This window comes from Leopardus geoffroyi, chromosome D4 (assembly GCF_018350155.1).
Source record: "Leopardus geoffroyi isolate Oge1 chromosome D4, O.geoffroyi_Oge1_pat1.0, whole genome shotgun sequence".
Lineage (NCBI taxonomy): Eukaryota > Metazoa > Chordata > Mammalia > Carnivora > Felidae > Leopardus > Leopardus geoffroyi.
The window spans coordinates 2,304,909-2,332,834 of NC_059342.1; the positions used below are offsets into that span (position 1 = coordinate 2,304,909).

The following is a 27,926-nucleotide window of genomic DNA, read 5'->3' on the forward strand; positions in this document are numbered from 1 at the left end:
TCTCGCTGTGAACCTCCACCCCTCACAGCCGGTTCTCCCACGACACTGCGGCAGGTGAGCAGGGCAGGTCTCTCCACCTTTCGGAGGCAAAACGTCCCCACTCTCCATTCCGCTTGGCCCTACTCGTGCCGTTACTTGCCAATTGGCTGCCTTCCTTGGGGAGGACCTCAGAAAACTGCCTTACAGCTTGCCCTGCCCTTGGTCCCTCTGGGCTCGGACCTCCAAGTTCAATCACTGGCTGCCCCTGATTATGCCTCAAGGCGCCCCAAGATGAGCAAGGCTTTACTTGAGCGCGGGGTTCTGGGCCAAACCTGCCCCAGACGGCAGCCTGGTACATGCCACTCAAGTGCCAAAGTTTGGCAGCCTGCCGGGCCCTATCACAGACAGAGGCATTACTGGCTCCCAGCCCGAGCAAGAGGTACACAGTCCCCATCCTGCCTTGGCTCAGCATAGCCACCGAGGCCTCACTGTCGAACTGGAGTTTTTTGTCTTCAGATTACAGGAAGGTGTGGCTTCCCCCACCCTCGGCCCCCTCACCACTGATGTAGAGGCACAGATGGCTGCACCCCCACTGCTGGCCCTCTAGCGGTTTGGGGGGCCCTTGGCATCCAGGGTACGGCATGGAAAAGGAGCCAGTTCTTCGCCAATGGCAGGGCTGCCGCTGTACGGAGCACAGCGCCCCAGAAAGCCAGGGCATGTCCCACAGCCTGTCCCTGATTGGGGTGGGCAGTCCCGGCAGAACGGTGACAGTATGCCCGGCTCTACAATAGGTCAGAAGAATGACACTCCTGAGGGGGCACCTGGGTGGCTCAGTCAGTTGACCGTTCAACTCTTGAGCTCAGCTCGGGTCTTGATCTCAGGGTCCTGAGTTCGCGTCCCACGTTGGGTTCTGTGCGGTGCATGAAGCTTACTTAAACAACAAACAAACAAACAAACAAACAACAACAAATAAAGAAAAGAAGAGAAAAGAAAAAAAAAGAGACTCCCAAGACACACAGTGTTGACTCCTGGGTGGTACGCAATGGGTTAGCAGCCTGGTCTAGACAGTGGCCTCCCTGGGGCATCTCCATCTGGAAAAAGATCACCAGCTCATGCATGCTGACTGTGGTCATGCATCTCTGCACACACACACCAACGAATACCAGAAGCACCTTGTAGTAACGTTGCGGACTCCAGCTCCGAATGACATGCCTGTTCCAACGTGTCACGCGAGCCACCTCCATGCGTACCAGACACAGCCCGACACGACGAGTCCTCTAGACACGGCTGACCCACTAGCAGGTACGCTAGCGGAGTTGGCCCCTTACACCAGGTCACAGGGCACGGCAGCCCCTCACCGCGGCTCCAGGCAAAGTGGTGGCACAGGATTGTCTCTTGCTGGTACATAACTGGCTGCCAGGAGGGGACCTGTGCCCCAGGGGAACAGACCCTATTCTTGAGCAGCCCCCACTAGAGACAGCAGGCACCCCACCACTATCTGGGTCACCTTCACTTTACTCCTGCTGGCCGTTCCTCTAGAAATGCTGCCGCCAACCTGTAACCACCTTCTTAAGCAGGTCTGGGCTCGTCTCTCTTGGCACACACACCAGACATCGTGGATCGGGATCAAGGTGCCCGTTTCACTTACCAGGCTGTCCTGTCGTGAGTTCTAGAATGTGGCACCTTGTGGAATTTCTACCTTGCTCACCGGTCCCAAGCAGCCTGGCTTACAGAGAGGCAAAACGTTCTACTCAAAGACGTGCTTCTCAAGCTTTTAAACCAAGGGGGTCCCTCCGGTGGACAGAGAGTTTGCCCTAAGCTCTGGTCTTGCTCAAGTCCCAGCTCTCAGGGCTCCAAAACCCTCGCACCAGCTGCCTGTCTCCTGCGATGTCTCCTTGTGAGTGGCCCAGGGATCCTCATCCCGCCATAGCGCAGAGGGCGTCATTCACATCTGTCACCGGGGGAGGCTCCCCTCGCCACTCAGATCTTTTGAGTTTTTTATTTCTATTTTCAGTTTTTGAACTGGTGACCCGATTGAGGGCTGATTGTGTAATATGACCCTCTTATAATGGAAAGTCAAGGGGACAACCCCAGCAGATTGCTTAGAGGTCGTACAGATTTCAGTGGTCCCGGTTATGATGGCCCAGTACCAGCTCCAAGACTAAGGCCGATGATGCTGCCTCACATTTGTGTTATAATAGCTGATCAATTTAAACAAATTCATCAGGGGTGCCTGCGTGGCTCAGTCCGTTAAGCGTCTGACTTCGGCTCAGGTTACGATCTCATGGTCTGTGAGTTCAAGCCCCGTGTTGGGCTCTGTGCTGACAGCTCAGAGCCTGGAGCCTGCTTCCGATCCTCTGTCTCTCTCCCCCTCTCTAGTGGGACTGTGTGGATCTCAGAGACAGGCAAAGAGGTCTTCTGCTTAGTGATGCCACTGGGAAGTGAAATCCACAAAGGAATCCTGGAATATAGTGGTTGTTATCGGCAGACGCGGGCCAAGCCTCCACCCTGCCCTAGGTGGAGGGGTGAATGACCTCAGGCTGTAGGTGGAGGGATGAATGACCTCGGGCTCCGAGGCAGCCACACTGCACCTGGGGTCAATATCCAGACCGAGTCCCCGAGAGGCCCTGCCAGCCCGTACGTGCTCTCCTGGGTTGTGGCTCCTGCTCTCCCCCGCACAGCCCGGATGGTAGGGTGGCAGGTGGGCCTCGGAGGGTAACGCGTCCCGGACTATGGGCTGGAACAGAATCAGTGCCAGTGCGGTAGGCTGGCTTCAGCCAGTGGGCCGCCAGCCGTGGGTTCTGACCCTGAGCTCACCTCCCTCTCATTAACTGGGGCCGTGGAAACCGGTTGCTCCTCCTTATCCCCTGCCTCCGGTTATGCCCCGGGCAGAGGGCCCTCCCAGTGTAACCAAGTCAGCCCGTCTGGCTGGCAGGGGTGTGCTCTGACGATAGGCCACAGTTTAACGGAGAAGTGTCCGGACTGTGAAGCCGCCATCCACAAACATGGTGACGACTAGCCCATCAGTGTGTCTGGAATCTGTAAGCACCGTGGATAGAGTCTCCACGAGACTCGGACGCGGACGAGGCGCGCCCGCCACGAGCAGGTGGAACTGCCTATGATCCGTTCGCCGGGCCCCAGAGCCCACACTGCAGCGCCACCCTGAGCCCGGGCCCTCGCAGATGGACTCGGGACTTAACACCAGCCTGCTCCTGCCCCTCGTGGGTCTCCTCCTGGGCGGGTCGCCCTCCGCCTGGCTGGCCCCCACCACCCCCAAGTACACCAGCGCCTCGGACAACGTCACCCCAGCCCGAGAGCATGATGGGGACGGTGCGCGGTGACCTCTTGGACACTGGGACTTTCCCCTCCCAGGTGTTCTCTGCACATGGGGTGGGGGGGAGGGCCAGTGCCCGTGGCACAGTAACCTGGAGGCCAAGTTGCACACATGCCTCTCCCCCTGACCGACCCTGACAACCGCGCAGAGTGTTATTTTTCTGGAATAGCTGGGCTTGCAGACCCTGCCTCTAGCAGAGGCTCGCAAACTGGGAGCAAGTCCCCTGCCCGCCGGCTGGCACCCTGGGCAGCATTTCCCCTTTGTGGTCAGACACACAGTGGACCGTAAACCACGGCAGCCCCTCTGAGGGCACTTCCCGCATCACCCGTGACGCATCAGGCGTGACGGCCTGGGCCTCGTGAGGCAGGGGCCTCCTGCTGCCGCGTTCACTGCTCGGTGCACTGGGCCACAGCTCCTGCTTTGCGCGCGACACGCCCGCGACAGGCCTTGCTCCCTGCTTCCCGCTACCGCCGCCAGCACCCCAGGCACTGTCCGAAGGCTTCCCGCTCCCCTCCAGCACAAAGGCCGGACCTCCCCCTGGGTACTCACTGTCCCCCGATGGTCACGCCTCGCTCAGACTCCAGAGTGGACCTGACTCGAGGCCCAGGAGCAAGTCCAGCAGACCGTGCCCACCCACAAGCCACCTGCAGGGATGGCCCCTGTTCCTGCAACTCTGCTACCTTGACTGTTCCAGCGCCCTTCGCCCTCTGGGCATCTCCCCCAAACATGTCCTGCTGGCTGACCAAAAGCCGTTCTTATTCCCATCCTGTAAGGGACTGGCCAGCTCCACTGGCCCTGCAGGAACGGAGAACATCCCAGAGCAATTCCCAGCCGCTCTAATCAACCATACGCAGAGAGCACCAAGCTCCGAGTTTGAATCAGCAACAGCACCACCGGCTGGGCAAATGGTGATGGGGTCCACCTGGGCAGGTTCCCGGGGGCCGAGGGCACGGGGCCTCTTACAGGGACAGTGATAGGGTCCACCTGGACAGGTTCCCGGGGGCCTTGGGTGCGGGGCCTCGGGCGCCCCTTGCTTTGCTCAGAACAACTCACGACGGTACAGGCCAACCTCAAGGAGAGGCCTCCAGATATCAGGTCAGGTAGAATATAACTGAAATATCCAACAACCTCCGTCTCCCCGAGGTCCCTGATTTGTCGCAGGGCTCCCGCCATGCACCTGGGGGCAATGGCTGAGAACAGGACTACCAACAGCGAGCCTATGCACTCCAGGCTTTGTCGTGACGGCCTCGATTCAACGTACGTTCTGGGAGCTGCAGAAAGCAGGACCTATGTCCTTTAACAGATCTGGTCCTTGGGGCACCTGGGCAGCTCAGTCTGTTGAGTGTCCGACTTCGGCTCAGGTCATGATCTCACAGTCCGTGAATTCGAGCCCAGTGTTGGGCTCTGTGCTGATCACGCAGAGCCTGCTTCGGATCCTCTGTGTCCCCTCTCTCTGCCCCTCCCCCACTCTCTTTCTCAAAAATAAATAAACATTTAACAAACAAACAAACATATCTGCTCCTCCATCGATGGCTACTGCTGAGGGCCGGGCATCCCAGGACAGACCGTCCAGAGTTCAGCTAAGCTGATCCGTGGGATTCCCGCCTCCGCCCCTTCTCTCTATTCGGGCTCCGTAAAAAGGCAACATTGAGCGTTGGCAGGTGGATGGCTTGCCCGGGCTGGAGGTGGGGACAACGTAGAGCCAGAGGGTCTCCAAGCTTCACCCAGGACTTTGTAAAGATGCTTCAACGTTTGGCTACAACAGGAGGACACATTCTGCCCTGAAAACATTTGTTCTGTATCAGCCGAAGTCCTTACCCACAGGCAATCCCTCCTCTCTGACAGAATCAAACAGCTCCTTCTAGGTGGAGGCTGCGGGTAAACGAGACCCCCTTCCTCCTGGGAGGCTCAGCCCGGGCTTGGCATCTTCCCCGGAGGCCAGGCCACCCCACATGTGGCAGTCCTGCTGGGCTGAGGCAGCGCCCTGCCCCCTCCCCTCTCCCCACCCGAGATGAGTCTCCTCAACGCTCATCTGTCCCTGCAGGGACGTCCACCGGACTCCAAAATACAGGAGAGAAAGGACACGCCTATCCGTGGAGGCAGGATGATTGGAGGGCGAGTGAACCCTGGTCAGCTGCACTGGGGCCTGCCGCAGGAAGTGCCTCACAGATGTAGCTTGCTCACGTTGTTTGTAAATAAATGAGATACTATATATAGAAACACAAGGAAAATGCAGCGGGACAAAGTAAACGTTTCTCCTGGGGTTGCCGTCGGAGGGGCGGGCGTCAGGGGCCATGGGGACCTGGAAGATGTTTTACTCTAGCTTTATACCATTTTTTAAAAATGCTTATTTTATTTCTGAGGGAGAGCATGAGCGGGGGAGGGACAGAGAAAGAGAGGGACAGAGGATCCAAGCAGGCTCTGCGCTGACAGCAGAGAGCCCGATGCGGGGCTTGAGCCCACGAACCTTGAGATCATAATCTGAGCCTAAATCAGATGCTTAACCAGACTAAGCCACTCAGGCGCCCCAGTTTTATACCATTTCAAAAACTGGGATTATTGTTGGGTTTTAACTTCATTTGTATGACATATTTTCCTAATGGAACTAACAAAATTAGGATGTGGAGGAAGGGACTGTTGTCTCTGTGGTGTTGTCTGTGTCCTGACCCCAGACCGCTGCCGTTTTCAAGTGACAGAAGCTTGATCATGACCAGCAGCACCCCACCCCCCAAAGTCTGGACTCTCAAGTTCAGGTTCCAATGTTGGCTCTGGGCTCTGCCAGTGGTGGGAGTGGTCCCCTTGGGGAAGTGATTTCCCACCCCCCCCACCCCCCCCCCACCCCCCCCCCCGGCCTTCAGCCTACCCCCAGCCCCAGCCCCAGGGTAATTTATGGTAATTTTCTGACTCATAGTTATAACCTCCTAGGAATAGAAACTTGGAGAAAAGGCCCAGCCAACATTGGGACTAGTGTATCCCTCCTGCCTGGAGCCATGAAATCCTTGGGTGGTGCTCCATGTGGGCCAGGGCCAGTCTGTTTGCATTTCAAAAGCTTTTCGAGTTTCACTGTTACAGACACCGAGGCTCAGAAAGCAAAGTGTCCCATCAAGGCCACACTCTGTCCTTAGGCAGGGCAGTTCGCTGGACAAAGGCAAGGGGAGAGCCGGCCCTCTCTCCACCAAGGGCACAGTCCTCAGTCTCCAAAATGCGTCTCCCTCTGGGAGCGCTACCTGTGCACCTGGGCAGCGATCAACTCCGCAGGTGTCCTGGGCCCTCTCTTCCAGAGAGGTGGGGAAGGGGCAGAGGTCAGGAATCGTCAACTGTTTTCGGGGGTGATTTGGGAAAAAGATAGAGGACATAAGCATCTGTCTGTAAAGGCAGGAGGCTTGGCATCCCTCCGCGCGTTGCCGTGGAAACGCAGACAGGCAGCTGTCCCAGGGCCGGGGCTGGCTCCCCAGCTCTGCCCGCACAGCGGCGAGGTCTGCCGGCAGCTTCAGTGTCCACTGTGACACGGATTTTGATAATACATTTTAGTCCACCCAGTTTGTCAAACGTGTCATTGCTTTGGCCATATTACGAATACGGACGTCACTGAGCTGCTTCACGTTGTGTGTCTCGAGTGTTCACAAAGCAGAGTGCGTACCCGCTCACGGCACATCCCAGCTTGGAGTCGCCACGTGTGGGCTGCCGGACAGAAACGCCCTCACGGCCTGTGGCAGGGGAGGGGCCTGGCCACAGGTCAGGGCCAAGGCTGGCTTGAATCCAGGGCTGCGTCTGTCGCGGGCCCGGGCCTGGCCTCTGCTCTGGAAGAAATGGGGATGCGAGCAGAGGTGAGGACCGCTTGCTACAGGGCTTTGCCAGGGCTTGGCCCCAAGCGGGGGGTCCGGACCCCAGAGTCCCTCTGCGGAACAGCCCCCTCAGTCTCTGGATCCATCCTTTACTACCACCAACTCCCGGAACACCTTTCTAGAACTTCTGCTCCTGTGCCAACCTGCTCGGGTCACGTATCCCAGCCCTTCTTACGCCTGCGCCTCGGGACCCCCTCTCTCTTCCACTCGCCCCTGCACGGGCGGGGGGTGCGCCTCAGACTTCGCAGGTCTTCAATGGGACCGTGGGAGGCCAGAGAAGAAGGGAGAGCTTTCAAGGGTGGAGAGGCCGGCAGTGGGCGCTGGGGGTCGTGTGGGGTGCTGGGGGCCTCGTAGGGTCTTTGTAGGGTTGCAGTGGCCTATGTGAAGCTTTGAGATCATTGTGGGGTGGTGTGTGGTGGCTTCAGGGCGGCATGGGGCAACCTGGGGCTGCGTGGGGGGACTGAGGTAGCTTGTAGCTGGTGTGTCCGTCCCCCAGGGGAGGAGCGGAGACGTTAGTAGCTGTCGGGCGGCTCCGTCCCTCCCAGGCTGGCTCTCTGATGTTGAGCACACTCAGAGACCCTGCGCACGTCCTTCAAGGACACACAGCTTTGGGGATCATTTCTGACCAGAACGGGGGTGCCTTTTACGACTGGAAGCACTCTGGACTCGTGGCCCGCTTCTTCCCTGTCGGGGGGCGGACAGCAGCTGGGCCCTCGAAGCAGGCCAGGAGGGCAGTGCTCCTGCGCCCCCGAGCTTCGCGGCCTGCAGCTCGAGGACCAGGCTTCCCGGGACTCTCTGGGGAGTCGAACGTGGCATTTCCAGTGGCTCTCAGCAGCCCCCAGGACAGTCCCACGCAGCTTCTCAGCTGCTCCATCTCCTCAGGGCTGCCCCCTCGGACACTTGACGTCTATCAGTTCGGCACAGACTTGGGTGAAAATAATTTCTTCTCTTTCTTTGCTCGTCTGAGTCAACCTCACGAGGACGGCCCAGAACTTTTCACTTGCAAATTAATCCAGCCAGAAACAAAACAGAGCAAAACCCGACACAGTTTGAAAGGCGATACTTGCGCCCATTAAACGTGGTTGCAAGAAACGCCCCGCCCTGCTATTCTCCGAAGTGAGATAAGCCTTCGACCGAAGACACTGCAGCCTCTGCTCTTCTCCGCCTCTCCCGGGACCCGAAGCTTGGGGACCGTCGCAACGGGCCGTCCTGTTCACGTGGATTTACACACTACTAAACTACTAAAACCCTTGGGACTTGATCCGTCCACCCAGGTTCAGGAGAAGGGGGCTCGGATGTACGGCACCAACCTGAATCCGAACCTTCTGGGGGCCAGGCAGGCACAGAGGCAGCTGCCTTACGAGAAGCTCGTTTCGTGGTCACACTTTGCCCGTTACGATTCAGAGGGTACAGATGAGGAAGCAGCAGTCGAGGGTTCCGCGGCAGCTGAGCAAGGAGTGTGGGGCCCGGTCTGCTCTGGGCGCGGGTCTGGGCAGGGGGCGCGTATTTGTGCTGCACGGCAGGTGCTCGCTGACATTCTTTTTGCTTAATTCGCTGGTGGCCGAGCCCCTCAAAACAGCACCCACTGGCAACGCACGTGGTCGGCAAAGCCTGCACTTGGCAGCCTGAAGTCCTGTCTTAAGCCCGGACGCATGCGGGTGCGCTCGCCCCGCGCAGCCCTGCAGGGCTCAGAGCAGTTGAGGGACGGGTGGTCCGGCACCACTCTGGGATCATCGCTTCCCGAGAAGATAGTATTAAGGGAGGTGGGTCTTGCAAAGTGCTAACCAGGGGCTTAACTGGGTGGGACCCTCAGCCTTTTCTATAAGACCTGGGGCGGGTGGGAGAGAGGGAGGCAGTTCTTACCGAGATCCCTCCGACCTGCTTCAGTCTCCAGCTTGGTCATGTCTTCAGACCGTGAGTCCTAGAGGGGGGTCCTGGGGGTGGGGTTGGTGGCCGGAGAGGCCGGGCAGTGGGGTCCAGGCAGGTCTCAGGCGTTGCTCACCGTGACGTCTGGTTTGGGGACCTGGGAAGAGAGACCAACACCCCGGACCGGACCCGGAAAGGCCCTCTCGAGGAGCACGGGCGACACCATTTTTCAGTCCACAAGTCCCCTCTTGTGGGGGCTGCTGGCTGGCACTGTGGCGCCTGAGGAGGACAGGAGGAGGGAAGGGAGCCCGGCTTCCCCCGGGCCGTGTATTCTGCGGGCTTTTCTCCACAGCGGATTCTGTGTTGACCTAAATCCCGTCAGAGGGGAGCCCGCTCTGCCCGGCCCGGGGTTGGGGACCAGCAAGCCTCCCCAGGTCACGGGGGAAAAAAACCCGTGTCGACAGACAGAAATCCCCTGGGCTGGGCTTTTGCACACGAAGTCTCCTCATCTTGTGGTTTTTGGCCTCTCTCCCCACTCGTGTGTCTTGGGCACAAGCAGAGGTAGTGGGCCGTCGGAGGCTGGGAGACCCAGTCGTGCCCATCCCGGAGCGGCCGAGCCCTCCGAGATGCCCCCGCAGCCCGCAGCCGGGGATTGGGGGCGGGGGGGGGGGTTCAGCTCATGCGGGGAGAGCAGGTGCAGCCGTCGGTGCGGGAGCTCAGGGAGGGTCCCCAGCACGTCCGCCTAGGGCACCGGCCAGGGGCAGCAGCTCGGGACGACTGGGAGGCTTTTTCAGAGGGGCCGGAGTCCCGTGTCTGCAGGCGGACACCTCGTCTTGGGGAGGCTGCACGCTGACTTGGACGGGGAGCGAGTCTCGAAACGGACCTAAACGTGGGGTCAGACTAACACCTCCTCTTTCTGGGTGCGAATCCGCCCCAGCGCCCCAGGGAGGTCGGAGACGCAAACGGACCAAGTTCAGCAAGACCCAGTACCAGGCGCTCATCGAGGCCTTCGAGAGGGACTCGTACCCTGACATCACTGCCAGAGAAGAGCTGGCTCGGCGAACCCAGATCCCCGAGCCCAGAATCCAGGTGACCACAGACCGGTTGCTCCCTGACGGGAGGGCGAGGGGGGCAAGGAACCTTGCACTGAGCGTCTGTTCTAGCTCGGGCTTAACAACCCGCTTTGCGTGAAGCCTCTCAGTTCCCCTGCGAGTAGGCGTGAATTATGCCCTTTAGCTGGGCCGGGACAATGATGACGGAGGTTTGGTGACAGGTTCCAGCTCTGGCAAGGGGTAGAGCCTGAACTGGTGATCTGAGAGTTGTATCTGCCAAACAGTTACCATGTTAGCAATGAAGAGAAATCTTCAAATATTTACTAATTAAAAAAAAAAAAAAACATAACAAACCCATTACGTGTAAACCGAAACTTATTTTTCAAGATAAGCAACCATATTGTCCCAGCCAGAAAATTTACTCAGAGAGGATGCCAGAGGAGGCGGGAAGAGCAGGGGTGCGGCTCCCCTCTGCCAAGGGCTCTGAGAAACCCTTGAGAAAGTGGGGTGTGAAGTAGGCAGAGGCAGATTACATCTGGGCGTTGTAAAGGAAAGCGTTGTGAGCTAACAGCGATCCCGAAAGGATGTCAGGGATCCTGGGGGTCCCGGGTCATGGGGTCCTCTGGGTCTCAGTGCTGGGGGCACCGGGCCCCGCCTCCAGGAAGGCTGCTGGGTGCAGCCTGGGTTTGAGGGCCGCTGTCCTGCATGAAACCCAAGTCGTTGAGAGTGGAGCCCAGATACCGAAGGTTGTTTGGGAAGCACCCCCCCAGGTGATTCTGCTGTGTAGGCGCCTTTCAATCTGAGACCATCAGGGTCTCATCCCAGACTGTGATCAGGATCTCTGGGAGTGAACAGATGTGCAGAAGTTTTTAAAACTGCCAGGTGACTCCAGCATGCCGACCCCTACCCTTTGACCCTTGCCCTCCCGTGTGCTGTGGGCCCAGCCCTCCCGGAGAGCCGACCATCTACTGAGTCTGGGTTCGAGCTGGGCCCTGGAGTTCCGAAATCTCCCCAGGTGGCTCGCAGGTGCAGCAGACTCAGGGTCACCCCACTGGCCTCCAGGGCCCACCCCCCCATTTCTTACCAGCCGCTTTCGAGGTCCTTGATGAGGGTGGTGGGACGGATCACAGGCTGCTGCATGAGAATGAACAATGCTTAAGGGTTTGCTAATTTTTTTCTAATGTTTGTTTATTTTGAAAGAGACAGAGCATGACTGGGGGAGGGGCAGAGACAGAGAGACAGAATCCCAAGCAGGCTCCGCACTGACGCGGGCCTGATCCCACAGACCGTGACCTGAGCCGCAATCAAGAGTCGACACTCTGGGGCGCCTGGGTGGCGCAGTCGGTTAAGCGTCCGACTTCAGCCAGGTCACGATCTCGCGGTCCGTGAGTTCGAGCCCCGCGTCAGGCTCTGGGCTGATGGCTCAGAGCCTGGAGCCTGTTTCCGATTCTGTGTCTCCCTCTCTCTCTGCCCCTCCCCCGTTCATGCTCTGTCTCTCTCTGTCCCAAAAATAAATAAACGTTGAAAAAAAAAAAAAAAAAAGAAATCAAAAAAAAAAAAAAAAAGAGTCGACACTCTACGACTGAGCCACCCAGGTGCCCCAAGGGTTTGCTAATTTTAAAAAATTTTGACCTAACCCCAGAGATAATTAAACCACAGCCCAGAGGGGAGAAGGGTTACCAAAAACACCCTACAGGGGCTGAGAGATAAGCCTTGGGGCTTCCTATTTCTAGAAGCAATAGATAGCCTGAGCCGTCAGTATCTGTCCTAGAAGCCCCCTGCTGGCCCAAACCTTACAAAGAGAACCAGGATACAGAAAAGCTTAGTGAAAGCCCCAAGCCTGTGACGTTAGATTTAGTGGCCTTTTATCGGCGGGCCTGGAAACCTCACTCAGGGAGGGGCAGACAGCCCTTCAGGACTAGATCACCTTCCCAGAACCCGTCAGCCCAAACAGCCCTCCATGCCAAGTACAACTTGACCTTCCCCAGGAGAAAGAATTGGCCACAGAAGTTCAGTACTTGGGGTGAGGTGGGTGGGTTCCAGGTTTCGGCTCAAGCAGCTCCCAGATCCGGGAGGAAAACCCTGACGTTCTCGGTCCGGCTGGCGCCTGGGTGGCGAGTGAGTTCCCGGGGCCAAGTGTGCTGGGGCAGCTGTGATCAGGATTCGCAGAGGCTCTGGCTCCCACAGGCTGCACCAGCACCCTGCGGGCCGGCACCTGGGCCTGGCCCCGGGCCAGGGTGTGTGTGGGAGGGTGCCAGGTGGCAGTTCTGGGAACGGCCTGCTGGAGGATTGGGCTTTTGTCTTGCAGTTTGTGCGGAGGATTTTTTTTTTTTCTCTCCCCCTGGGGCAAGCAAATCCTGGGAGTTGTTTTGCCTATTTACGTCCCATCTTTCTGTGGGATCTTCAGGCCTCGCTTGGTGGCTGGGCCCCAAAAGAGGCCTCTGTTGTGTTTTCCAAGAGTGGAGGGGAGGCCTGGCTGACCGCTGCTGGGAGGGGCATGGAACCACCCGACCCAGGTGACCCCCCAGAGGAACCGGACATTGAACCTGGGCAGAAAGAGGCTTTACTCACAGGCGTCCATCTTACTCCTTGTGTGGTGGAGAGGGGACCACCCAGACAGAGCAAGTGAAGGCTGCGGGGTGATCTTGGCGGGGTGCAGCCCGGTCGCTGGTTCAGCAGAGCCTCAGAGGCAGGCAGGGATGGGGAGCTGCCAATGCAAGGTATAGGTACTCGGACGCCAGCGCGGTCAGCCAGAGGGGCACCTGTGTACTGGTCTGGGGAGCAGACTGGGCTGCTGGTCCCAAGCTGAAAGCAGGTCCTGGGTGGGCATGGTCGAAGCTGATGGCTCTAGGGGTTCTGTTGTGATCTGGTCGCAGGTGATCTGGCCCTCGACTGTATATTCAGCCCTTCACTGTTTTCCAATACATTAAAAATTTTTTAGCGTTCATTTATTGTTGAGAGAGAGACAGAGGGTGAGTGGGGGAGGGGCAGAGAGAGAGGGAGACACAGAATCCGAAGCAGGCTCCAGGCTCCGAGCTGTCAGCACAGACAGCTGGGAGACCCAAACCCAGCTGGGAGGCTCAAACCCACGATCTAGGAGATCGTGACCTGAGCCAAAGTCGGACTCTTAACTGACTGAGCCACCCAGGCGCCCCTGTGATACAATATCATTAGCTATAGCCCCCCTGCTCTATGAGGCCTCCAGAACTCGTTCATCTCAAGACTGCAAGCTTGTGCGCTCTGACCAGCACCCCCATGGTTATCGGATAACGGAGGATCGGGGAGAGGGCGCGGGAGCCGGAGTGTGAGTGTTGCCTGGTGGACCGTGGAGCCCCCTGGACAACACCAGACGCTCTGGTCTGGTCCCCATAAAGAATTCAAGGACAGACCAGACAGTGGTTGAACGGTGCTAGTAGGAGAGTTTGTTAAAGAGCGAACTCTGGAGATGTGAGCGAGCTCCAGGACACACAGGGTTTGGGGCTCTGTCTTTTATTGATAGTTGTTAACCGGGGGTGGAATATTAATTACTAGGGGAGGGGACTAGGGTTTTGTGCCGTTTTTCCCTTATTTGGGCAGGGTCTCTGGCCTTTGTCGTGGGAGGGGCTGGTTTCTTCCAGCTTCCCTTGGCTTTGCCTTGGAATGCTCCCAGGACAGGTCTCTAACTGCCCCTCCATGGCAGTGACTCCCCTTTGCCAGCCTCCAGGCATCACGTTAAGGCCTAATGATAACCGCCTACCCTAGCTCGGGCAGGAGAGAGCCAGTGTTTCCCCGAGGCAGCCTTCCCGTAGCACTGGTGTGTCCATGAGTGTCCGTCAGTGTGCGCGTGTGCACGGGTACAAGGTGGGTGCTTTGGGGAGAGGTGCCTGGAAGCTAGGGAGGGCCACACAGGGAATGGTTTGATCAGCCGAGCCAGGGATTTTGCTTTCGTTCTAAACTCTGAAAGTTTCATTTGGTGACCGTCTAACCTCGGCTACGCGGTGATGATGATTGTCCTGGCTTTATTACACAGTGTCTCCTCTTTGTCTCCCCTTCCATGCCCATCCTTGCCCCTGCAGGTCTGGTTTCAGAACCGGAGAGCCCGAATCCCCAAGAGCAACCAGAGGAGGCCAGGCGTGGAGGCAGGTGCCCAGGCGCCGGGGTCCGGCCAGCACGGCAGGGGCGCCCCCCACTGCGCCTGCCAGCCAAGCTTTGTGGGGGCCCCGAGCACCGCTGGCCACTTCTTGGCGCCGGAGGGCACTTCTGGTCAGGCCATCCCATCGGGGCGCGCTGCTGTCGTGGACGAGAACGTGGCCTTGCGTGACCTGGAGACTCCAGGCAGCGCACTGGGCGAGCCTTCCGGAGATTTCTATCTCTCTCCCTTGGGCTTCAGCCCCGAAGCCCTGTGTCCGCTTCCTGCTTCCCTGCAGCCCCTCTCCCAGCCGGAAGAAACCAGAGCTCAGTGGGGGGACCCGGGACAGCTCCTGCCCTACGGGGACTGTGCCCTGCAGGGCTGGGAACAGCCTCCCGCCTCCAGTGAGCCGCAGCCGCAGCCGTGGTGGGGCTGGCAGCCTTCGCCCTCACTGGAGCCGGACGTGTTGCCCCCACAGCCCCAGCCCCCGGGGCCCTGGGAGCAGCCAGCATGGCCCCTGCCTCCCACGGAGCCCTGGCCCCAGCCCTCACTGGAGCAGGTGCCCATGGGCGTCGGGAGCAGTTTCCCCACCCCCCTGGGACACGGGATGCTTGAGGGAGGCCCCGGGGCCCCCGCACACCCCGGCCCCCAATCCCGCAGCTGTGGGGCCATGCTGGGAGCTGCTGCTACAGCGAAACGTTGAAATGACTTCAGCTCCAATGGTAGGAGATAGTGAGTGAGCAGCGGTTCCCCTGCACGCTTAATACTACGCGAAATTAAAAGGGAATGAAGGTTTGCGTCCTTTGCGTGGAGAGGTGTCCCGGACACACCTCTCAGGAGGGGGGTCTGTCATAAAGTGCAGAGGGACAGGCAAGCAGAGGATCCAGGGGGATGTTCTCAGATGGGAGGAAAGGGAGTTTTTTGTTTTTACCACCCATGTGACCTGCCTTCAAGTCATTGGTAAACTCAGAGCACTTACAACGTCCTGTAGACTCAGAGGGGGCTTGGGGACAGGGCGGGGCTGCCTTGTACAAGGGTCAATAAAGAACGAGGAGCACCTCGTCCCTCTTCGCATGCACAGCGTCTGCTTCCTTCCACCTGGCCTTGGCCTTCACAAGGGTCCCGCACTCATTCCTCCCCCACCGCTCCCCCGTCCCCATGTCCAGCCAAGTGTGGCTTCTTCCTGGACACTGGACGTGTCCCTGGTGCTGGGCAAACAAATTTCTTGAAAACGAGCCCTATGGGTCTAACGCAAAGGGTGGCATAAAATGGCTGAGTAGCGTCCCTTCTCTCCGGCCCACAGTGTAGTCTGGGCCCCCTAACACCCACCCATCTGCACTGAGAAGGGGTGTGGGGGAGGGTGCTCACCTCGCCTGGACAGCTGGTGGTCCTGCCTTCAAGGATGGGGAAGTCACGAAGACCCCTCTTGGTCACCGGAACCACACCTTCGAGGTTACACAGAAGGAAACATTAGTTGTGCCCAACTTACAAGTAGGGGCAGGTGTTAAGTCAGACGGACGCCAGAGATCGACCACCCTGCGGCCCTGAGAAAGCAGGAGCTGGGCCCAGCGGCTTGTTGGGCACACACTTCACGTCCCTGAGGAAAGGCGGACACACAGATCTCCAGGGCTTCTGTGAGTGATGTTGCCGTGGCCTCTGTGTCACCACGTCCACCTGCTTGTCCTTTTCCAGCTGAGGCCCGGGGGGGCCTCCTGCTTCAGCCGAACACGCTAGAACCGGGTCTACATCAGCACCCTGGGGCTCAAGCCAGGCCAACTCAGGTGTGTGGATACGTAGACATCTTTCTAGCCAGCAGTCCCGGTGTCCCCATCCCCCATTACCCTTCCCCACATGACAGTCCCAGCTGATGGGGCGTGACTCTGGCAGGCAGAGCCCCAGCTGCCTGGTAGGATGTCGTCCCTGTTGGGGACCTGCCCTGCGTATCTGCTCGTGAAGAATGTTCTGGATTTCCCAGGGCTGGAGCCAGAAGGGACCAGAGCTGGGCTGCGTGGCAGGGGACCCAGCGGCCGTCCTGTTGGGATGGCGCTGATTGCTGACCTCAGGGTGGGTTCTCCCTCTGACGCCCTTTGTATCTACAACAACCTGCAGCGTGCGAGTTCACACGGAATGATCCACAAATATTAGCTGGCCCTTTACCACGTGCCAGGCGTTGGTAGGGATGAGAGACAAGATGCCTGCCAACCGTTTCTTAAACACCCAGGGTGAGGCCGGGCCCAGAAACTGCCTGTGCTGAGCAGCTCTGGAAGCGATGTTCCTTCTCTGAAGTGAGGCCTTGGCGATTCCTACCTTCCCGTAGCTGCGAAAGATCCAAAGGAGTCAGCTGTCTCTTGCTTTCTCTGTCTTCTATTATTAGCAAGGAATCTGGCTTCACGGGAGGAAGGCCTTTAGAAGATTGGTATTTGTTAGGAAATGCTTGGGGATATACGAGGGGAAGCCAGGCTCACCGAGGCCCTAGGTCTCCTCGGATCACCGCTCGCTGCTCAGCTGCCTGCCTCCCTCTCCGCCCGGCTCAGGTGCATATCTGCCAGGCAGCTGGTCAGAGAGAGCCTGAGGAGTAGCAGGAGGAGTCTGAGGAAGGATCGGGGTTCGGTTCTGCTCCTACTCCTTCTAGGTGTAGAGTCTGGGCACTATTTCTTCTCTTACAACCTAGTTTCCTTAATTACAGGGGAGCATTTGAGAGCTCGTTTGGGCCAAGAGCGGTTCCAAGCATAAACATAAACGTGTAAGAGATGGCTCTGCCTTAGTTTAGGAGAGAGAGTCACCGCAGACAACTCAGAAGGCGAACAACAAACTGGGAGCAACATGAGGATTTATTTATTTATTTTTTAAGGATTAAAAAAACATTTATTAGAAAAAAAATTTTTTTTTTAAATTTTTTTTTCAACGTTTATTTATTTTTGGGACAGAGAGAGACAGAGCATGAACGGGGGAGGGGCAGAGAGAGAGGGAGACACAGAATCGGAAACAGGCTCCAGACTCTGAGCCATCAGCCCAGAGCCCGACGCGGGGCTCGAACTCACGGACCGCGAGATCATGACCTGGCTGAAGTCGGACGCTTAACCGACTGCGCCACCCAGGCACCCCAGAAAAAAATTTTTTAATGTTTATTTTTGAGAGAGAAAGAGAGAGAGAGAGAGAGAGAGAGAGAGAGAGAGAGAGAGAAAAAGAGCGGGGGAGGGCCAGATAGGGAGACAGAATCCAAAGCAGGCTCCGGGCTCTGAGCTGTCAGCATAGAGCCGGATGCGGGGCTCAAACTCGTGAACTGCGAGGTCATGACCTGAGCTGAGGTCAGATGCTGAACCAACTGAGCCACCCAGGTGCCCCCAAACGAGCAATTATAATAGCAGAGAAACTAATAACACCAGATAAGGATGACTATCACCTCCCAAAATGAAAGTACCTATAGATGGGCAATGAACATGTTTTAAAAGTTATCATTCTAAAATTTAAAAAGTAATGCAACTTAAAATAGTGCCATGCTACTTTTTACACAGTATATTGGATTAAAAATGAAAATATTCGTCACACATAGTGCAATATTTGAGGAAACGCATAAGAGCTTGGGATAGTAAAAATTGAGGGGCATTGGGTGGCTCAGTCGGTTGAGCATCGGACTCTTGATTTCAGCTCAAATCATGATCCCAGGGTCATGGGATCAAGCCCTGTGACAAAGCTTCTCTTTCTTCCTCTCCCTCTGCCCCTCCCGCTCTTGTGCTATCCCTCTAAAAGAAAAAAAAAAAGGAAAGAAAAAAGAAAGTTGGGAGAAATTTGAAAGGTTAAAGGACCATAGAATGGATAATTATACAGATCTTCTAGAACATGAACTATTATGCACCCATTTCAAACAATGTCCTAAATGAATATTTAACAACATATAGTCTTGTTTTCGACATCTGGGTGAGAACCATTCAGCTAATTAAATCCTCTACAGGAAAGAATCTGAGCAGATAATTAGCCAAATTCAACCTCCTTCCTTCTCTTTTTTATTAAATCTCTCCACCTAATTATAAATGCCTTTAAAGGCGCACCAGCACCATTCAGGTGAACCACTTGAAACTTCTGAAATGCTCCTGGTTCTGGTCCCGGCCCTGGTCTGGCCCACCACGTGCAGAATCATCCACCCCTGCTCGGCGTGTCCAGGGCAGAGCGGGGGGAAAAGACATTTGCTAAGCAATGTGGCCTTTGGGTTCAGTGGGCTGAGCATCAAGTCCTGGGGAGCCTTCCCCTCTCAGACCCCCAGGGAACGTGTCCCAGGCCCCAGGATGCATCCCCCCTCTGGGGTCTCCTTTACTCATTCGGCCTCGCAGCAGCCAGTGCCCCGGGCAGCCCCCCTTCCGGAAGGTGGGGGTGAGCAGAGGCAGGAGGTGTCAGGGGGCCTCACTCACGCCTGCGCACGGTCAGGTGCTGGAGGAGACTGGAGATGGGGCAGGGGACAGAGGCTGAGAACCGGCCCCAGGACGCTGAGCGTGACTCCCGCGGGCGGTCCAGGGAGCACGGTGCCGGGAGGGGGCACCACCGCCCTGTGCTCCACCTGAAGCCTGCGTTTGCACGTCGGGTCTAACGGGTGCAGGTGCCCCGTGCCCCACAGAGGAGAGTGTGGAAGGAGCAGGGGCCGTCGCTCTAGAAAGGCCGGGGGGACACCCGCGGTTTTGCCGGGGCTGAGAAGGCCCGTGCAGAACTGTCGGTGTGCAGGCATCAGCAAACAGAAGGCGGCAGCGGGGCAGCCCCTGTGCCAGCGACAAACCAGGCTGACCCCAGCCCCCTCTACCTGCGCAACCCAGACTGCAAGTGTGAGTTGGCCTACCTCTCACCTGCCAGGGATCCAGGTCCCTCTGTGGCGTTGGGCTGTGGAGAAGCAGCTGGAGGGTCCTCCCTTGTCTTTTTAAATTTTTTTTAACGTTTATTTATTTTTGAGACAGAGAGAGACAGAGCATGAACGGGGGAGGGGCAGAGAGAGGAAGACACAGAATCTGAAACAGGCTCCAGGCTCTGAGCCGTCAGCCCAGAGCCCGACGCGGGGCTCGAACTCACGGACCTCGAGATCATGACCTAAGCCAAAGTCGGACGCTTAACCGACTGAGCCACCCAGGCGCCCCATCTCCCTTGTCTTTTTAAATTCTTTTCTGCCTTTTCTCCTTTATTTATCTTCCAGAAAAGGGGGATTTTTCTTTCTCCCTTCTCTCCTAACCCCCGTGTCTTCTGAGTAAAGACAAACCCTCCCAGGATTCCAGTCCCCATTGTCCCGCCTCGCCCACAGAGGTCTGGGGAGACAGGACCTGGGACGGGTGGTCAGAGTGGTGGATGGGTCGCTGCACTGTCCATCCTCCCCTGAGACCCGAGTCTCTGCCCGGCCTGTCCCAAAGGCCTTGGGATGCATGGGATGGGTGACAGGGCTCGCATGCCGTCTCAGATTTTGAGGAGCTAAATCAATTTTGTGCCATTTTCACTGCAGGGGTCTCCGCGGAGGGGAGCCCCCTGGGCAGGTGTTTGGGGACAACCCGCTGGCCCTATTTTACAAGGACTTAGAAAGTTTGGATAATATCACCAACAAAAAATAATTGTTGCTAATATAAACTCCACAACCATATCTTGCAAGTACTCGCATTACATTGTCCCTTCTTCTCGACACTTTGCTGCCCGTTCTCTCTGGAAATCCTCATCTTTGATATTGGGATTCCTGAAACTAATCTCCGATTTCCTTAACTTTTTCTTTCCATGTAGCTTTACTCTCCTTTGTGACATTTCCTTGATTCTCTCTTCCAACCATTCTGTTGGCTTTTTTAATTACTCACATCCCGTTTTCTTTAGTTCTGAATGCTCCTTTTAAAGGCACCCATATCCATATTCTTATTTCCTCTAAAGACACATGTATATGCATAATATCCTCGGAGATTATGTATTTGTGGATATAATGATAACTTTGAAGGTTTTTTTTTCCATTTTATACATAGTTTTTGTTCCTCCACGTTGATTGTTTGTGCTTGTTTTGGTCTTATTTTCCCTTTTAGAAGCGGGTCTGGTAATCCGTGGTTGTCTGCTCATGGTTAACGGTATGGAATGCAAAAGCTTACTGGAAGCCCTATAAGTGGGTGTGGCTTGTTGACCCTGCCCTTCACTGTGAGATGATCTTGTCCTCACGCACCACTGCTGAAGTCAGTCCTCAGCCCAGAGCTCCTCTCCAGAGAACACATGGGGCTGTGGGCCGTCATGAAGCCCCGTGGGCTGGGGAAAGGGGTCTAGTGAGCCAGCTGCTTCTTAAACTTGGCTTGGTTCTCAGATGAAGTCACTTGGGGCTTAGAATTCAGCTTTCTGGGGTTGGCTAGATCAATTATTGCTCTTGATTTTTCCAGCTTCCAAAGTTGGCTTCTGTCTTCCGGTTTGCTGTTGAGGACATGTTTTATTCTCCAAAGATGATGACCACAGTATCTCCAACCTCACGTGCTCTTCTCACCGCGATTTTGACACTTTGGTGGCTGAAAGTGTGTGGGTAGACTGATGGGTTCAGTCAGTCACAACTGCAACACCGAGACGATGTTTGAATTTGGGCGTCACTGGCCTCTGTGCTTTATTTCTCATTTGAAATAGGAGGATAACGATAGGACTGTTGCTGTACATTCACAGCGCATCTTGAGTTACATCTGGTGCATGGTAAGCCCTCTGTTTTATTTTTTATTTTTATGAAAAAAGATTTTTTTAATGTTTTATTTATTTGAGAGAGAGAGAGAGAGAGCAAGCTGCGGAGGGGCAGAGAGAGAGGGAGACACAGGATCTGAAGCAGGTTCCAGGCTCTGAGCTGTCAGCACAGAGCCCGACGTGGGGCTCGAACCCACAAACTGTGAGATCATGACCTGAGCTGAAGTTGGACGTTTAGCTGACTGAGCCACCCAGGCGCGCCAGCCCTCTGTTTTAACAATTGCTATGATGACGAAAGAATCTCGGTAACTTCATTCTTGCTTCCTTCTTGGCTCCTACTGTGGTAAGAGTGCAGTGTCTTACCTCCTACAGTATCTTACCTCTCCTCGTGAACAATTGTGCCAGAGGTCAGCTGGTTGATTTTACTTATCTCTTTGGTTCTCCCACAAAGAACCAATTTTAGGGGCACCTGGGTGGCTCAGTTAAGTGTCCGACTTCAGCTCAGGTCATGATCTCACTGTTCGTGGGTTCGAGCCCCACATCAGGCTCTGTGCTGACAGCTCAGAGCCTGGAGCCTGCTTTGGATTCTGTGTCTCCCTCTCTATCTGTCCCTCCCCTACTTGCACTCTGTCTCTGTCTCTCAAAACTAAATAAAATGTTAAAAGAATCTATCTATATATAAAAGAACCAATTTTAGACTTTTTGGAGGCCCCTTTAGGTATATTTTATTTCCTTTTTAATCCACTTCTGCTATTATTTTTATTATGTTCTGCCTTCTGCTTTTTGGGGGAATATATATTTTTTGTTGGATATTTACACCTATATGGTGCTTTTAGTATGTAGCTCTAGTATACACTGAGATTCAAGGTCAGTATTTCCCAACTTCTATCATGATTTCTTCTTTAGTCCACGAGTTACTTAGAATTGTTGACTGGTTAGTTTCGATGCAAATGGGCATTTTTCCCCCTTAATGCTATCTTCTTTTATTACTGTTTCCTATTTTATTTTATTTTTTTTAATAAACATGTATTCATTTTTGAGAGAGAGAGTGTGAGCATGGAAGGGGCAGAGAGAGAGGGGGACAGAGGATTCAAAGCAGGCTCTGTGCTGACAGCAGTGAGCCCGATGCAGGACTCGAACTCACGAACCATGAGATCATAACCTGAGCCGAAGTCGGGGGCTCGACCGACTCAGCCACCCAGGCGCCCCACTGGTTCCTATTTTAATTGAGTTATAGTCAAAGGATGCAGTCTAGGTGAACCAATTCTTTGAAATTTATTGAAGCTAGCTTTATGGTCCAGGATATGGCCAATGTTTGTATGTTTTCCCTTAAATGTTCGGGAAATAATGTGTATTTTTTTTTTTAATGTTTATTTTTGAGAGAGGGAGAGAGAGACTTGAGTGTGAGCAGAGGGGAAGGGTCAGAGAGAGAGAGGGGAGGACATAGAATCTGAAGCAGGCTCCAGGCTCTAAACTGTCAACACAGAGCCCGATGCAGGACTCGAGCTCACGAACCATGAGATCATAACCTGAGCCGAAGTCGGGTGCTTGACTGACTCAGCCACCCAGGCACCCCGCTGGTTCCTATTTTGAGTTATAGTCAAAGGGTACAGTCTAGATGAACCAATTCTTTGAAATTTGTTGATGCTAGCTTTATGGTCCAGGATATGGCCAATGTTTGTATGTTTTCCCTTAAATGTTTGGGAAATAATGTGTATTTTTTTAAATGTTATTTTTGAGAGAGGGAGAGAGAGACTGAGTGTGAGCAGAGGGGAAGGGTCAGAGAGAGAGGGGGAGGCACAGAATCTGAAGCAGGTTCCAGGCTCCAAACTGTCAACACAGAGCCCGATGCAGGGCTTGAACCCACGAGCCCTGAGACCATGACCTGAACGAAAGTCAGATGCTCAACTGACTGAGCCACCCAGATGCCCCTTAATGTGCATTTTCTAATTTAAGGGTGCAGTGTTCTATATACGTCTATACAGAGATCAGGTTTGTTGTTCAAATATTTACCAGTTTCTGTTACTCAATTCCTAAGCTGTTGAGAAATATCTTACCATGGTCATAGATCTTTCAGTTTCTCCTTGGATTTCTAGGAGTTTCTGCTTTATACTTTTTTGAGATTTTATGTGTTACTGGGCACAAACCTTCTAAAATTGTTATATTTTCCTGACAGTTTGAACTTTTAACTGCTATTGATATTTTTTGCCTTAAAATGATAGCACGTCTAATAGGAATGGTGGGGCCGGGTGTGTTGGGTGCGTCTGCCCATCTTCCACGTCTTTCCTTTGTGTGCCGCAGGCATATCTCTAAACAACACGTAACTGCACTTTGTGTCTTCAGGACATGTGGGGATATATCCGCGTTTATTTTTGCCATTCTATTTTGGGCTTCCTACTTACTCTGATGTTCCTCCTCCTTTGTATTGTCCAACTTTTCCTCGAAATTCCATCCTCCCTCCCCACAAATTCAGAAGTTATACACACCGAGAATCCTTCTTACTTTTCACAAACTTAAAAGCCGATTCGGACGGTAGAAAGTGTTCTGCAGGCTCTACTTCGTTCCAATACGCAGAGGATTCGCCCTTCTGCCCCTCTTCTCAGATCTCTTCACAGGAAGGCAACGTTCATCCGTTCAAAGCTTTGGCCTTAAACGGACATGAAGTCACCAAAGGAAAACTGCCGTTTGCTCAAACTCAGGTTCGATACTTAGGGCCCCTGACCTCAGAACCAGGGCTAGATTTGGACCCAGGCCGACTTCAGGGCACCCTGAACATCCCTAAACCTAAAACCAGCACCAATTACGAGGTTTTCTTGGCCTAGCTGACTGCGTCAAAACTGGACTCCAAACTCTCTTACAGCTCAACCTCCTCATGCTTTCCTGAAAATCAACCAACCTGACCCTGTTATTTGGAAAGATCAGGATGACACAGCTTTTGGGACTTTAGGGAAAAGCCTAATACGACCCCTGCCTCTGGATGTCCTTTCAATTCCCTTTTTTCCTCTTGGTATGTGAGAGGGAAGGGAATGCCCTTGGAGCGCTCACCCCAAAATCACGGGCACCACTGCTGTCCCGTAGGGCATTACAGCCAACAACTTGAACCTGTGGCTCAGGGATGTCCCCCCCCCCCCCCCCCCCCCCCTTGCCTCCCAGCCATTCCTGCCACTGCCCTCTTGGTTGAGGCCACTGCGGAAATAGTCACGGGGTCCCCTCTAACCATCCTTGTATTGTGGCTGAAGGGAAAATTGCAAACTTTTATACAGATGGCTGGTACGCCTTCCAGGAGTTCATGACTTTAGAAGATTATGCATACAGCGAGGTTTCCTCACCTCCAATGGAGATAATAAAAAAAAATGGCTCCTGTGTTCACAATTTATCACAAGGCCACACTTTTGCTGGCTGCTCTGGCCATTACCAAGGTTCCTGGGCATTCCAGACGTGAGTCCCTGGAGGCCAAAGGAAACCACCTCACTGACATTTCTGCCCCAAATGCTGTTCTCTCGGAGGCCAACAGCCAGACCTCTGCCCTGGTCCAAAGGGATGTTCTCTCAAATGATAATTCGGAAAAATTGACCAGAGACCCCAAAAATTGGCCCCAGAAAAGGAAAAACAGTATTAGAAATCTAGTCATTGTTGGTTTGATACTAAGAGAGAACTGTGGTTTGGACCAAATAACAATCTGCCCACAGAAGTTCCAAAATCCCCACTGCTCACCACTGTACGTGCTTTCAACCACTGGTCTCCTGACACGGTGATGGCATTCGTGGACCGATACAGGTGCGGAAAAGGTAACAGGGCCACGGAAAGTGCCTACTTCGCTCGTCCCACATCCAAGGTATAATCCAGGGAAGACCGCACTTCTCCCAGACTCTGAACCGTCCGACGGACCATTTGAGGTTTGGCAAATGGATCTCATACGGCTTCCCTACCTCAGGGAAAGAAATATGTTCTTGTCGTGGTATGTTTTGTCACCGGACCGAAGCTTCCTCTTGTAGACAGGCCAATGCTTCTGCTGTGGCTGAAATTCTGTTAAAGAAGATTATTCCCTTGGGGCGCCTGGGTGGCGCAGTCGGTTAAGCGTCCGACTTCAGCCAGGTCACGATCTCGCGGTCTGCGGGTTCGAGCCCCGCATCAGGCTCTGGGCTGATGGCTCAGAGCCTGGAGCCTGTTTCCGATTCTGTGTCTCCCTCTCTCTCTGCCCCTCCCCCGTTCATGCTCTGTCTCTCTCTGTCCCAAAAATAAATAAACGTTGAAAAAAAAAAAAAATTAAAAAAAAAAAAAAAGAAGATTATTCCCACCTGGGGGCCCCTCTAACACTTCATGGTGGTCAGGGAATGCATTTAACCACTCAGGTGCTTTGTTAGTTAGGCGTGCCCTGTTCGGCCGTGTGATGTTACCACACTTGCACTGTGCACCTGCCACGCTCGGTCCTCAGACTTGTCACACTCACTTGCGGCATCGTGAAGTCTCAGCTGGAAAAACTTGTGGAGACTGCCACTGGTCCTTCTAAGTCTCAGATCCATTCTCCGGGGAACTCCTGGACCCTCACCCTTTGAGACAGTCACAGGACGCCCGGCCAGCTTGGCCCTGCCTCCTCGACCCACAGTCCGTAAAGGGAGGTTCCTTCCGTAGCATCAGGGCTCGCTGCTCCCATAAGAATAGAGCAAGCTTTGCGCGGCGTGCTCCCGGGACACGCCGTCCTGCATCACCCCTGGCAACCCAGAGACTTCGTCTGTCGGAAAAGATGCCTCCAGAAAGACTCTCCTCAACCTCGCCGGCAAGCGCGACCACAGTCCAGGGAACAGACTCTCGGATCCACGGGACACGTGCAAAGACGACGCCTGACTGGCCCTGCCCGCCGTCTGCTGTGGCCTGAAGGTACGGGTTTCCCGGAACTGAAGCTGACATCTGGTCAGCTTTCCCACAATGCTCCCCTCTTGCACTTTTCTTCCCCTTATTTGTGTTGGTCTCTGTCTTTTGTGTCACAGCCTTCTTCCCAACACTTGGCGATCCTCAAATAGTCATTCAAGGTTAAGACGGAGGCAGAGAACATCTGATTGGAAGCTTGGGTGGGGGCTGGTGTGAGGGGTTCTCCACTTCAGACACACATCCAAGTGTTGTTTCTCTTCCGCCGGGCACTTTCCTGGGAAGACCCTTCTGTGTCTCTGACTTTCCGAGAAAGGTTCAGTAGAGATGTGGGAGGCACACGGAGAGCTGCGGTCACGTGTGGGGTGAGGGGACAGCTGCCTGGGGACAGGTAAGGGGCCGCCGTGGGTTGTGTGGTGGAGCTGCAGGGGAGAAAAGCTGTCACCCCAAATGTGTCCTCTCTGGCATGTGTGTGTATTCTGGGCTGGTTATTTTCATGAAACAGAAGGCTCAGGAAGAACCCTGACCTCCCCCAGGGGCCTGAAGAACATAGGCAGAGAAGCCGCTTCGGGGGGCAGCTGTCGCCGTCAGTGACCCCAGTACCGCAGGAGGGGGACTGGGAGGCACCTGTCTGCCTGTTAACTCCTCCGCGTCCCACATCTGTCTACCAAACGTCTACTCTACCGTTTACCATCTTCCCTGTGAACTGTCTTCCTTCCTAACACCAGTTATTTCCAGGTCCCTTTGTATGGGAGAAGCCACACAAGTGGGGAGTAGGAAGGTCTAATTGGAACTGATTCACACTGGAAGGGAAAGAAAATTGTTAAGATTCTCCAGCTTTCCTACATTCGGTCTGGCCCCTGTTAGCTCGTGACAGAATCACACCGGTGTCAGTCGGCGAAGAAGTAAGCTGCATCTCTTTCTCTGTCCCCAAAGCAGACCACACGTGTCCTGCAAGATGCTATGAAAACAGCAGCAGAGTGTGGGCACACACTGTGGGGTCTCTTACCGCATGGCCACAGCCCCCGAGTCCTGGCACCAGCACGCGGCATCCTGCAAGGACATCCAGTGTTCCCCAACCTGGTGTCCCCCTCTTCACGGCTAGTTGTCGAGACCGCGTCCTTCTGGAAATGGATTCCGAGTGAGATTTGCCTGCAGGGGGCTTCTCGGGAGCCCTGGCAGGAGCCACATGTGGGAGGAAAGTGGGAGCCAGCGGAAAAGGCAGCAGCCATAGAGGCGTCATCTGATCCCTCGGGAGGTCTGAGGCTGATGTGGCGCTGCAGAACTGCCCCTTTGTATCCCACGAGTGACAGTCACCAGGGTCAAAAGCTGGCGGGAGGGGGGGGCAGTTCCTGGGGAGGGCTCTACTCCTCTCTGAGCCCTCAGCAGGCAGCACAGCCGGCAGCTGGGGGGAGGAGAAGCCCAGTCCTGGGAGGGAGCTGGAGTGTGCCTGCGGAGGGCCAGGCCTCAGGCACCTGGCCAGCCCCCACTCCCGCAGGAAGCAGCTGTTCTGCCTTCAGAGCTCACGGTCACCTTGACAGTCTCATATCCTTCATCTATTTAGTATGCAACCACACCTAATCGGTGGGGCCGGTTCTCTGCAGGCCGGTCCCCGGCCCCCGCGATCACGGGTCAGCGTCCGCGGGCCAGTTCTCCTCGGGCTGGTCCACCCGTGATCACGTGTCAGCGTCTGTGAGCCAGTTCTCCACGGGCGTTCCCCCGGCGGTCACGGGTCAGCGTCCGGGGGAGACTCACTACCGCACGAGGACACGGCCGGATCACAGCTATTCGGAGTAGCGTATTGCGAGCTGCGCCGTACTTGCTAAAACCAGTGGCACCATCGGTCTGTGACATGAAGGAGGGGCCCTTCTCTCTTGCCCGAACTCGAACTCCACCGTACACACCTTTGGAACAGGGACGTGTGGAATGGAGAGACGGTCTTGCAGCAACCACTGGCTTGAAGCTGGTGCCCTCCCACCCCCAACAGACTGCGTTCATCATCAGTTAATGCATAGGTACTGTGGCCTCTCTCTATATCCAGGAGAGGTTAATGAACTCTCATTTAAATCACGATTTCATTTGTTGAGAGTTGCTCTTGACTGAATGCATTATCTGCTCCAGCTGTCTGTGGCCAAGGACCACAGACACACCTAACAACAGGGATTGTCTCCCAGTCTGGAGTCTGGAAGCCTGAGATCCCGTTCCCCTGAAGCCTCTCCCCT

General features: G+C 55.1%; 1 long non-coding RNA gene across 4 annotated transcripts in view; it reads right to left on the reverse strand.

Moving 5' to 3' along the window:
• Positions 1-6,821: 6,821 nt before the first annotated feature.
• The window catches only part of LOC123592626, a 49,629-nt gene continuing 28,524 nt past the window's right edge, over positions 6,822-27,926 (reverse strand). The window contains exons 5-7 of one of the 4 annotated variants that reach the window (XR_006709877.1): positions 15,553-15,629; positions 11,161-11,210; positions 6,822-9,181 (exon numbers count right to left, since the gene is read on the reverse strand). This is a non-coding gene — a long non-coding RNA (uncharacterized LOC123592626). Of the gene's footprint in view, positions 11,211-12,647; positions 12,988-15,552; positions 15,630-27,926 lie in introns of all 4 variants that reach the window. The other 3 variants (XR_006709875.1, XR_006709876.1, XR_006709874.1) reach the window with 3 other exon arrangements.